General features: G+C 38.6%; 1 protein-coding gene across 1 annotated transcript in view; it reads right to left on the reverse strand.

The window, feature by feature from the left end:
• The window catches only part of LOC110522287 (opsin-5-like), a 47,133-nt gene extending 39,040 nt beyond the window's left edge, over positions 1-8,093 (reverse strand). The window contains exon 1 of the mRNA XM_021600551.3: positions 7,587-8,093. The gene's annotated coding sequence lies outside the window, so the exon portion shown is untranslated. The remainder of the gene's footprint in view (positions 1-7,586) is intronic.
• Positions 8,094-12,513: the final 4,420 nt, after the last annotated feature.

Here is a 12,513-nt window from a genome sequence, read left to right on the forward strand (position 1 = left end):
GAATAATTGATGAGCAGTCCATGCCAGGGCAGAAGAGTCTGACTCTAAATAGCAGAACGTCTACTATAGTTCGCAATGTTAAGGAAGAAATTCCAATGAACATATTCAAAGGAGAAAACATAAGGATAAAGAACTGTACATGACCTTGAAAAGTGTTATCCCCCAAAATAGTGACACATTCACTATGACAGCAAATGCATAATTCTTCAGGGGAATAATAACGATATAAGTAAGTAAATATAGCATATAACTTTAGGCAGGTGCTCCCACCCCTGCTGGCTACTGTGGCTGACTTGAATCTGGAATGCATTTGTTTGCTTTAATAGGCTACGGTAAATTCATGAATAATTATATAAGATTAAATGCAGAGTTTACAGATTAAGACCATGTTAGTCAAATGTGCGTTGTAGATGTATTATTTTTCTCTGATTGGCTGCCTGCACTATACATCTCTTAACCTGAAATTACAGGTGATTGTTGGTATTCAACAAAATAATCAGGACTGTATGCTTGACGTTTAATCAAACCCAGTGAATTGCATGATGAAGTATTGACTGTGATGTATATTGAGAATTGTGTCATACATCAGAATTCTCAAAGTACATCCGAGACACACAATTTAAGTAACCATCTGTCTTATGTACCCATACCGAACGTGACATATCATACTAAATGGAGTGTCTTGGATTTACTTACAGAATAATACGAAATATTCTGAGACCAGGTTGCTGTCTATGTGGACAAACATCTATAGCCATCCACAGCATGCATAGTGTTGACAACTTTGACTGCTAAACTACTGCAGATTGGAGCTGTTATATCGAGGTTAGAGATAGAATGTGGGGGCAAGTTGCCACATGGATAATGGATTTCAATGCAAGATTTTTAAGAAGGAATCTCTGTGCAGTTTGATTGAGGACACCATAGCAGCAGAAACCCAATCAACTTGATATTGTGATCTAACGACATCTCGTCTAATGATCCTCTGTGGCGATGGATTATCATCGATTATCTACAATTTAGTCTTTCGACAAGAACAACAAGAGGAGAAACGTACCTGATGGGGCTCCATTTGAATGAGGAAGACTTCAGAACATGAAGTTTCTGAATGTTTACTGTGACTGATGCAGCAATCTGAAAGTACAATGACTACACATCCACCTTCCCTTTGGTGCTTTTGCAGGTGTACATAAAGGGCAGAACTAAACACAGGGAAGACATCAGAGGAGGCTGGTGAGGGGAGGATGGCTCATAATAATGGATGGAATGGAGTAAATGGAATAGTATCAAACACATGGAAAACCAGATACTTGATGTGTTTGATACCATTCCCTTTATTCTGTTCCAGCCATTACTATGAGCCCGTACTCTACATATAAAGTGCCATCAGCCACAAGAGTGAGAAATGTGTGTGATATGCAAATAGGATATTTGATTCAAGTTCACTGAAGCCTTCGCTGGAGCAATTGCATCGGAAATTAAATGTTGTGCAGTCACAAACGTAATTTTCCTGTGTTTTTAAATATATTTCCACACTATGAGGTAGGAATAATACTGTGACCTTATGAAAATGTTTTTTATGCCCTTTCTGTGTAATAGCTGTTTGAAAAGACCACCTAAAATTTCAGCCTGTTTTGGTGGGATGGACTTTTGGCCTGCCTGGTGACATCATTGGGCGGTAAATTAGTTAATAGACCAATAAGAAAGAGTTCCAAACCACTCTAATAATAACTAGAGGTCGACCGATTATGATTTTTCAACGCCAATACCGATTATTGGAGGACCAAAAAACCCGATACCGATTATCGGCCGTTTTAATTTATTTTATTTTATTTGTAATAATGACAACAATACTGAATGAACACTTATTTTAACTTAATATAATACATCAATAAAAATCCATTTAGCCTCAAATAAATAATGAAACGTTTAATTTGGTTTAAATAATGCAAAAACAAAGTGTTGGAGAAGTAAAAGTGCAATATGTGCCATGTAAAAAAGCTAACGTTTGAGTTCCTTGCTCAGAACATGAGAACATATGAAAGTTGGCGGTTCCTTTTAACATGAGACTTCAATATTCCAAGGTAAGAGGTTTTAGGTTGTAGTTAATATAGTATTTATAGGACTATTTATCTCTATACCATTTGTATTTCATATACCTTTGACTATTGGATGTTCTTATAGGCACTATAGTATTGCCAGTGTAACAGTATAGCTTTCGTCCCTCTCCTCGCCCCTACCTGGGCTCGAACCAGGAACACATCGACAACAGCCACACTCGAAGCAGCGTTATCCATCACTCCACAAAAGCCGCGGCTCTTGCAGAACAAGGGGAATTTCTACTCCAAGTCTTAGAGCGAGTGACGTTTGAAACGCTATTAGCGCACACCCAGCTAACTAACTAGCCATTTCACATCGGTTACACCAGCCATTAGGCTGATAGGCTTGAAGTCATAAACAGCGCTGTGTTTGCGAAGAGCTGCTGGCAAAATGCACGAAAGTGCTGTTTGAATTAATGCTTACGAGCCTGCTGGTGCCTACCATCGCTCAGTCAGACTGCTCTATCAAATCTGAGACTTAATTATAACATAATAATGCACAGAAATACGAGCCTTTGGTCATTAATATGGTTGAATCCGGAAACTATCATTTCGAAAACAAAACGTTTATTATTTCAGTGAAATACAGAACCGTTCGGTATTTTATCTAACGGGTGGCATCCCTAAGTCATCCCTACAACATTCAATGTTATGTCATAATTACGTAAAATTCTGGCAAATTAGTTTGCAATGAGCCAGGCAGCCCAAACTGTTGCATATATCCTGACTCTGCGTGCAATGAAGGCAAGAGAAATGACACAATTTCACCTGGTTAATATTGCCTGCTAACCTGGATTTCTTTTAATATGCAGCTTTAAAAATATATACTTCTGTGTATTGATTTTAAGAAAGGCATTGATGTATATGGGTAGGTACAGTCGTCCAACGATTGTGCTTATTTTGCAAATGCGCTTTTGTTAAATCATCCCCCAGCGGTACATCGATTATATGCAACGCAGGACACGCTAATATTTTATTTTTACCTTTATTTAAAGGCAAGTCAGTTAAGAACAAATTCTTATTTTCAATGATGGGGCAGAACGACAGATTAGTACTTTGTCAGCTCGGGGGTTTGAACTTGCAACCTTCCGGTTCCTAGTCCAACTCTCTAACCACTGGGGTACCCTGCCGCCCCTAAACTAGTAATATCATCAACCAGTTATAACTAGTGATTATGATTGATTGCTGCCAACACACTGACTCAACTCCAGCCACTTTAATAATGGGAATTGATGGGAAATTATGTAAAATATATCACTAGCCACTTTAAACAATGCTACCTAATATAATGTTACATACCCTACATTATTCATCTCATATGTATATGTATATACTGTACTCTATATCATCTACTGCATCTTTATGTAATACATGTATCACTAGCCACTTTAACTATGCCACTTTGTTTACATACTCATCTCATATGTATATACTGCACTCAATACCATCTACTGTATCTTGCCTATGCCGCTCTGTACCATCACTCATTACACTTGTGTCTATAAGGTAGTAGTTTTGGAATTGTTAGCTAGATTACTTGTTGGTTATTACTGCATTGTCGGAACTAGAAGCACAAGCATTTCGCTACACTCGCATTAACATCTGCTAACCATGTGTATGTGACAAATAAAATTTGATTTGATAAGATAAGTTTTATGCTAGCTAGCAACTTACCTTGGCTTGTACTGCATTCGCGTAACAGGCTCCTCGTGGAGTGCAATGAGAGGCAGGTGGTTAGATTGTTGGACTAGTTAACTGTAAGGTTGCAAGATTGGATCCCCCAAGCTGACAATGTGAAAATCTGTCGTTCTGCCCCTGGACAAGGCAGTTAACCCACCGTTCCTAGGCCGTCATTGAAAATAAGAATGTGTTCTTAACTGACTTGTCTAGTTAAATAAAGGTATATAAAAAAAGTAATAATAAATTACATTTAAAAAATCTTCAAAATCGGCGCCCAAAAATACAGATTCCGATTGTTATGAAAACTTGAAACCGGCCCTAATTAATCGTCCATTCCGATTAATCGGTCGACCTCTAATAACAACTAGTTTTCAGTTTTACCCTCCACATTAAGACCACTCCCAGAAAGTCCTAGCGAAAATTTGTGTTTGAGAAATTTCTCTTTGCTAAGAAGTAAATTGTTTTTCTTTTTGACCATTTTATTGGAAGACAATCACAGTAACGTATTTAATTGTTACCCAGAAGTGATTGATATTGAGATAAAAACAACCTTTAAGTTATGGAAAGATAATATATCCACATCTCACTATTGTTACAAACAATGCAACTTCCATGGACTTGATATTTCCTGAAAATAACTGCACCTCAGATTGCAGCCTAAATAAATGCTTCAGATTTCAAGTAACAGACACATCCCAACATCAATTGTTTAGAGGAGAATGTGTGAATCAGGCATTCATGGTCGAATTCCTGCAAAGAAATCACTACTAAAGGACACCAATAATAAGAAGAGACTTGCTTGGGCCAAGAAACATGAATAATGGACATTAGACAAGTGGAAATCAGTCCTTTGGTCTGATGAGTCCAAATTTGAGATTTTTGGTTCCAACCGCCATGTCTTTGTGAGACGCAGAGTGGGTGAACGGATGATCTCTGCATTTGTGGTTCCCACCGTGAAGCATGTGGGAGGTATCATGGTGTGGGTGTGCTTTGCTGGTGACACTGTCAGTTATTTATTTTGAATTCAAGGCACACTTAACCAGCATGGCTACCACAGCATTCTGCAGCAATACAACATCCCATCTGGTTTGCGCTTAGTGGGACAATAATTTGTTTTTCAACAGGAAAATGACCCAACACACACCCAGGCTGCGTAAGGGCTATTTGACCAAGAAGGAGAGTGATGGAGTGCTGCATCAGATGACCTGGCCTCCACAATCACCCGACCTCAACCCAATTGAGATGGTTTGGGATGAGTTGGAATGCAGAGTGAAGGAAAAGCAGCCAACAAGTGGTCAGCATATGTGGAACTCCTTCAAGACTATTGGAAAAGCATTCCAGGTGAATCTGGTTGAGAGAATGCCAAGAGTGTGCAAAGCTGTTATCAAGGCAAAGGGTGGCTACTTTGAAGAATCTGTAACACTTTTTGGTTATTATATGATTCCATGTGTTATTTCATTGCTTTGATAACTTCACTATTATTTTACAATGTAGAAAATAGTAAAAAATAAAACCTTTGAATGAGTAGGTGTATCCAAACTTTTGACTGATCCTGTATATACAGTGCTGTTTTGATTATCTCCAAATATGATGCTGCAGTTCTGCATCAACTTTCCCTCCAGAGTCATATGTGCACTGCAGACATCATATAGCTAGCTACTTTAAGAGTAGGTCTTCCACCTGCAATGTATTATGAATGCATGCATTATATATAAGACTACGTAAAATGTACCGTACAGCAATAACCTGTGTTAGCCACCAGACGCGCGTGTGTTTTGCCTTGCACATTTGGTGTCTAGTCCGCATTTTCCATACTTGATGCACATGTGCTTCTCAAGGCTGCAGAATGGAGAAGGTTATTTTCGCCGTTTCTGGGTTTCCTTCCGTGTTCGACCAAAGCACACATGGCTACCGGGACCTCCATGCTAGAAATACTGCATGGAGAGACATCGCGAATACGATTGGATTACATGGTCAGTTGATTGTTAAATAATTAGCTGGAAAGTGGAAGCTATGTACTGGTAATTTCATAGCTAAACTATCTAGCAAAGTGTTTAGCTTTGTAGTTAGACAGCTAGCTAGCTTGACTGTTTTATGAACTTCCGTATGTACCACTGCACGGTAAAGCGACGCACAAATTGACCAAAGTGGCCTAGTGCGGCATCCCCAGCACAGTTTTGTGGACTGCCCCATTGACAAGAAATGACTTCCATCTGAACACAAAGATTTTGACACCTCTGTTGGACATGAGGCTTTCTTGTACACCAACTGTGTCAAACTATGCGTTCTGGCGAAAGTTAATTTCAATGGGAGGCAATCCGCACCGCTGCGACTCATCTGCTGGAATATGATGTGGTGTGTGGCATGTGTTGGATTTTGCCAATTTGTGCCTTTTCGGCGTGTTATCAGAAACTGACGTAGATAGACAACCGAAGAAGGTGCTAATGTGTAGGGTGAATCTTTTTGTTGTAATGCTGCACATTGATTTTCAGGTGTACCCACTTTTCTTTCTACAAAAAAAAGGTAATTTTGTCAGCAAGACACATCAATTAATTTGAGTGTAGACCTAATGACAATCGCAGAATGTCATTACACGTTTTGGAGTTTTGTAACAGATGTATCTTTCCATTCAACAAATGGCAGGTGCACAGTGCACTGTTTGGATGCTGGAATTGTTTTGGAGTGGCGGAACATGCGCAGGTAACCTACCTACTTGTTGAAGTGATTTGTTTGACAATCAGATAAACATAACTAGTCGTGTTCATGCCACATTAAAAGGTAAACCTTTTTTTTACCGTTAAATTACATATTTACTATTAGGTCCATAAATTGTTTTCGTGGACACATAGGAGGTCCCGTGAAAAAATAGAGACCCCCGAATGTCACTGTATAATTTGTACTCTGCTTACTTTGAATGCACTATACCCCCAGCGTGTAATGCAGAATAAGCATCTGTGGACTCATAAATGCTGTTAGTTGTATAATTGATTATATTAAGTTTTGTTTGAACTTATTATAATTCCATTACAGAAAGTTCTAAATATATTAATGAGTAGTTTATGAATAGGCTATTAACCGTCCTAACCCCATCGACTTTACAAGAAAAATAAACTGGTATAATTCAGTGGTGTCCATTATCAGCCGTACTCCTCTATACATGCTTTCATTAACATATGCATGATTACATAAATCACAACCCACTGGGCACAGTTCAATGTTAAGTTTTGATTTGCATTTGGTTGAGTTTTCAACTAACGTGTATTCAAGTGAAATAAACAAAACATGTCACCATGTCATTGAATTTAGGTTAAAAGTTGGGTAAAAAAAAATAGACAATACGCACTTAAGATGATGACCTTTTAGTAAATCCAATCAGTTCTCCACTTTGGTCATAACATTGATTGTTTTGGTTGAAATCACGTGAAATAACATTGAGTCGAGTCGACCAGTTTTTGCCCAGTGGGAAGGGATTATACTGGTACTATAGTAGCCTATACAATGCACTGTTGGCTCTCATATGACTGATTTACCAACAATATCTGCAGAAGTGATAATGATGTAGCCAATAATAAAGACTAAATCGATGCAACACATTCCCGCTTCTTGAAAGCGCATTGAGCGAGTTTTGTATACTGTCCAACATTTTTACGGGAAACAAACTGAATAGCCTACATTGCACATTCATGTCAATATTTTTTCAACTTATTTTGAAAATAAATCTAAGTCTTCCATAAAGACTCCCAATAATGATAGTATAATATAGAATAATAATAACAATGTGAGTGAGTCTTAGTAGAAATGACTTGCCTTCACAAGTCTTCAGTCATCCCCAGTAGTTCCGTTCACTTTCCGCCAAAATAATACTATCCAACTGCCTCCTTCCGCAAAATTCTAAATAAAGAACCGACAATCAACTTGAGCAAATACTTTGTAAGTGTTCTTGTGATGGTACACCGGTTGGATAGAGATTGCACTCCGTGTAACAGCCTGTTTTCTTCACAGCCTGTTTTCTTCGTCCTGGTGGGGGATTCTCAGTAGAGCGCTTTGGTGATGCGCGGCGCCTCCAAACTACCGCTGCGAGTAAATCAACCACAGCTGAATCATTGCGTTCAGTCATCTACAATAGTGTCATGTGTTGACTTCATTACGGAATTAAACACATACCATCTAGAGTGTAAAAACAGGGAACCTCGCACCACAACGGGATAAAATAGGATGTCATCAGGCTTCTTCTCCATATAATCAAAATAAGTGAATCAGGTTGCAGTCGAAGAGTTTGATTCTCGTTCGTGAGTGGAGTATCCAAACTATGCCGCATACTTGAATGCACACTGGAGCCTATTCATTGTATAATGGATTGAGCACCACCCATTTTAATCAGGCAATGTAATGTAAAACAGACTGCAGGCTACATGAAGCTGCCAGATGTGGAGGGGTACATAGGTGCTCATATAGGATATTGCTAGGAAGCTGTAGAAATAGGGATGCATGGAGCTCACTTGACCCATTTCTTACATTTAGTAAACAATCATCATATCAACCAAGTTATACTTTAGATGTTGCACTAAACTCTAGGGAGCCGAGTCTGAAAACATAACCCTTGCATCAAGTAAACAAAAACACATTTATTCAAACTGCCCAGAGCTATCATGGTCTGAGAAGTCACATCTAGGCCTACAACTTGTGGCTTCTGCAAACTGCACTCTGCTCAACAACAAAAAAGTCATGCATGCAGAAAAAAACTATTTCTATTGAATGCTTAGCAGATAAGGCTAATGAAATGAAAGCGAGAGAGAGCCTTCCTTAATCCCCTTTTGTGATTTGACTGAATAAGTCATTTTCACAATGCTGTATCACTCAGAATTACTCAACCCTCCTTATGGCATAGGCCTATACAGCGCAAACTGTATGTCTCAATGTTTCCCCTTATTTGTCTGTTTGTGAATCAAGCCTGTGAAGTCGTGAATGGTGAAATCTTAACATATCTCCAATGTCCTCTGGGTTATGTTTGTAGCCCCACAGATGCTGCACGTCCTCCTCAGTGGATGAATATGTCTATCGCAAAGACCACACGGAGCAATAAATAGCACTCGATTTCACATGACCTTTTCAACTGTTGTCTTTCTCCTCTGAAAGAATGCTGTCCACTATGCAGTTAGTGGATAATATCCTGGCACGAAACACAACAACCAAAGCGGCTACATTGGTTTTACTGTCTGCACTTCCGTTAATATCCAAAGGATCAGTGGTGGGAAAAGTAATAAATTGTCACATTTGAGTAAAAATAAAGATACCTTGTATAGAAAATGACTCAAGTAAAAGTGAAAGTCAGCCAGTACAATTCTACTTGAGTAAAAGTCTAAAAGTATTTGGTTTTGATAATACTTAAGTATAAAAAGTACATGGAATTGCAAAAATGTACTTAAGTATCACAATTAGAAGAAAAATAATTTCAAATTCCTTATATTAAAGCAAACCAGGAGCAATATTCGTGTTTTTTTTTACGGATAGCCAGCGGCACACTCCAACACTCAGACATAATTTACAAACAAAGCATGTGTGTTTAGTGAGTCCGCCAGATCAGATGCAGTAGGGATGACCAGAGATGTTCTCTTGATACTTTAAGTATGTGAATTGGACCATTTTCTGTCAAAATGTAACAAGTACTTTTAGGTGTCATGGAAAATGTATGGAGTAAAGAGTTCATTATTTTCTTTAGGAATGTAGTGAAGTAAAAGTTGCCAAAAATATCAATAGTAAAGTACAGATACCTGAAAAAACTACTTAAGTAGTACTTTAAAGTATTTTTACTTAAGTACTTTACACCACTGCAAAGGATAGACCCTATAATAAATCAAGTCTGCTTCTCAACAGATCTAATAAAATGTTATTGGTCCACATTTAGCACATGTTATTGTGGCTGTAGCGAAATGCTTATGTTCCTAGCTCCATCAGTGCAGTAACACCTAACAATACAAAATAATACATGCAAAATCTAAAAAGAAAGGAATTAAGAAATATAGAACAAGCAATGTCAGAGTCCAGAATATAAATATACTGCATGATGATATACTGTGTATGGACAGTATATGAATAGAACTGCTGTGTACAGCAGTAGTTACAGTGCCTTGCGAAAGTATTCGGCCCCCTTGAACTTTGCGACCTTTTGCCACATTTCAGGCTTCAAACATAAAGATATAAAACTGTATTTTTTTGTGAAGAATCAACAACAAGTGGGACACAATCATGAAGTGGAACGACATTTATTGGATATTTCAAACTTTTTTAACAAATCAAAAACTGAAAAATTGGGCGTGCAAAATTATTCAGCCCCCTTAAGTTAATACTTTGTAGCGCCACCTTTTGCTGCGATTACAGCTGTAAGTCGCTTGGGGTATGTCTCTATCAGTTTTGCACATCGAGAGACTGAAATTATTTCCCATTCCTCCTTGCAAAACAGCTCGAGCTCAGTGAGGTTGGATTGAGAGCATTTGTGAACAGCAGTTTTCAGTTCTTTCCACAGATTCTCGATTGGATTCAGGTCTGGACTTTGACTTGGTCATTCTAACACTGTATATGTTTATTTTTGAACCATTCCATTGTAGATTTTGCTTTATGTTTTGGATCATTGTCTTGTTGGAAGACAAATCTCCGTCCCAGTCTCAGGTCTTTTGCAGACTCCATCAGGTTTTCTTCCAGAATGGTCCTGTATTTGGCTCGATCCATCTTCCCATCAATTTTAACCATCTTCCCTGTCCCTGCTGAAGAAAAGCAGGCCCAAACCATGATGCTGCCACCACCATGTTTGACAGTGGGGATGGTGTGTTCAGCTGTGTTGCTTTTACGCCAAACATAACGTTTTGCATTGTTGCCAAAAAGTTCAATTTTGGTTTCATCTGACCAGAGCACCTTCTTCCACATGTTTGGTGTGTCTCCCAGGTGGCTTGTGGCAAACTTTAAACAACACTTTTTATGGATATCTTTAAGAAATGGCTTTCTTCTTGCCACTCTTCCATAAAGGCCAGATTTGTGCAATATACTTGTTTGTTGTCCTATGGACAGAGTCTCCCACCTCAGCTGTAGATCTCTGCAGTTCATCCAGAGTGATCATGGGCCTCTTGGCTGCATCTCTGATCAGTCTTCTCCTTGTATGAGCTGAAAGTTTAGAGGGACGGCCAGGTCTTGGTAGATTTGCAGTGGTCTGATACTCCTTCCATTTCAATATTATCGCTTGCACAGTGCTCCTTGGGATGTTTAAAGCTTGGGAAATATTTTTGTATCCAAATCCGGCTTTAAACTTCTTCACAACAGTATCTCGGACCTGCCTGGTGTGTTCCTTGTTCTTCATGATGCTCTCTGCGCTTTTAACGGACCTCTGAGACTATCACAGTGCAGGTGCATTTATACGGAGACTTGATTACACACAGGTGGATTGTATTTATCATCATTAGTCATTTAGGTCAACATTGGATCATTCAGAGATCCTCACTGAACTTCTGGAGAGAGTTTGCTGCACTGAAAGTAAAGGGGCTGAATAATTCTGCACGCCCAATTTTTCAGTTTTTGATTTGTTAAAAAAGTTTGAAATATCCAATAAATGTCGTTCCACTTCATGATTGTGTCCCACTTGTTGTTGATTCTTCACAAAAAAAATACAGTTTTATATCTTTATGTTTGAAGCCTGAAATGTGGCAAAAGGTCTCAAAGTTCAAGGGGGCCGAATACTTTCGCAAGGCACTGTATATAGGCTGAGCCATGAATACAGTAAACATCAGTCTTGTTTCGTCCCGCTCCTCGCTCCAACCTGGGTTTGAACCAGGGACCCTCTGCACACATCCACTATCGTCATCTCCAAAGCATCGATACCTATCGCCCCACAAAAATCACGGTCCTTGAAAAAACAACAACTACGTCAAGGTCTCAGAGCAAGTGATGTCACCAATTGAAATGCTACTAGCGCACACCGCTAACTACTACCATTTCACACTGGTTACATTAACATTTTGTGAGAGATCATTTTCTTTACACAGTGTCTTCAGAAAGTATTCACACCTCTTTACTTTTTCCACATTTTGTTGTTACAGCCTGAATTTAAAATTGATTACAGTTAGATATTTTTGTCACCTGCCTACCCACAATACCCCGTAATGTCAAAGTGCAATTATGTTTTCAATTATTTATTTATTTTTTACAAATGAATTTTTTAAAAAGTCAAATATTCAACCCCTTTGTTGTGGCAAGCCTCCATAAGTTCAGCAGTAAACATTTGCTTATCTCTGTCACATAAGTGGCATGGACTCACTCTGTGTGCAATAATAGTTTTTAACATGATTTTTGAATGATACCTCATCTCTCCATCTGTAAAGGTCGAGCAGTGAATTAGAAGCACGAAGAACAGGGAGGTTTTCCAATGCCTCGCAAAGAAGGGCACCTATTGGTAGATGAGTAAAAATGTATAAAGCAGACATTGAATATCCCTTTGAGTATGGTGAAATTATTAATTACACTTTGGATGGTGTATCAATACACCCATTAACTACAAATATACAGGCGTCCTTCCTAACTCAGTTGCTGGAGAGGAAGGAAACCACTCAGGGATTTCACCATTATGAGGCCAATGGTGACTTTAAAACAGAGTGTGTAATGGCTGTAATAGGAGAAAACTGAGGATGGATCAACAACTTTGTAGTTTGTCTACAATACTAACATAATTGACATAGGGAAAGAAGGAAGC

This window comes from Oncorhynchus mykiss, chromosome 4 (assembly GCF_057628025.1).
Source record: "Oncorhynchus mykiss isolate SJ-2025 chromosome 4, ASM5762802v1, whole genome shotgun sequence".
Classification (NCBI taxonomy): domain Eukaryota; kingdom Metazoa; phylum Chordata; class Actinopteri; order Salmoniformes; family Salmonidae; genus Oncorhynchus; species Oncorhynchus mykiss.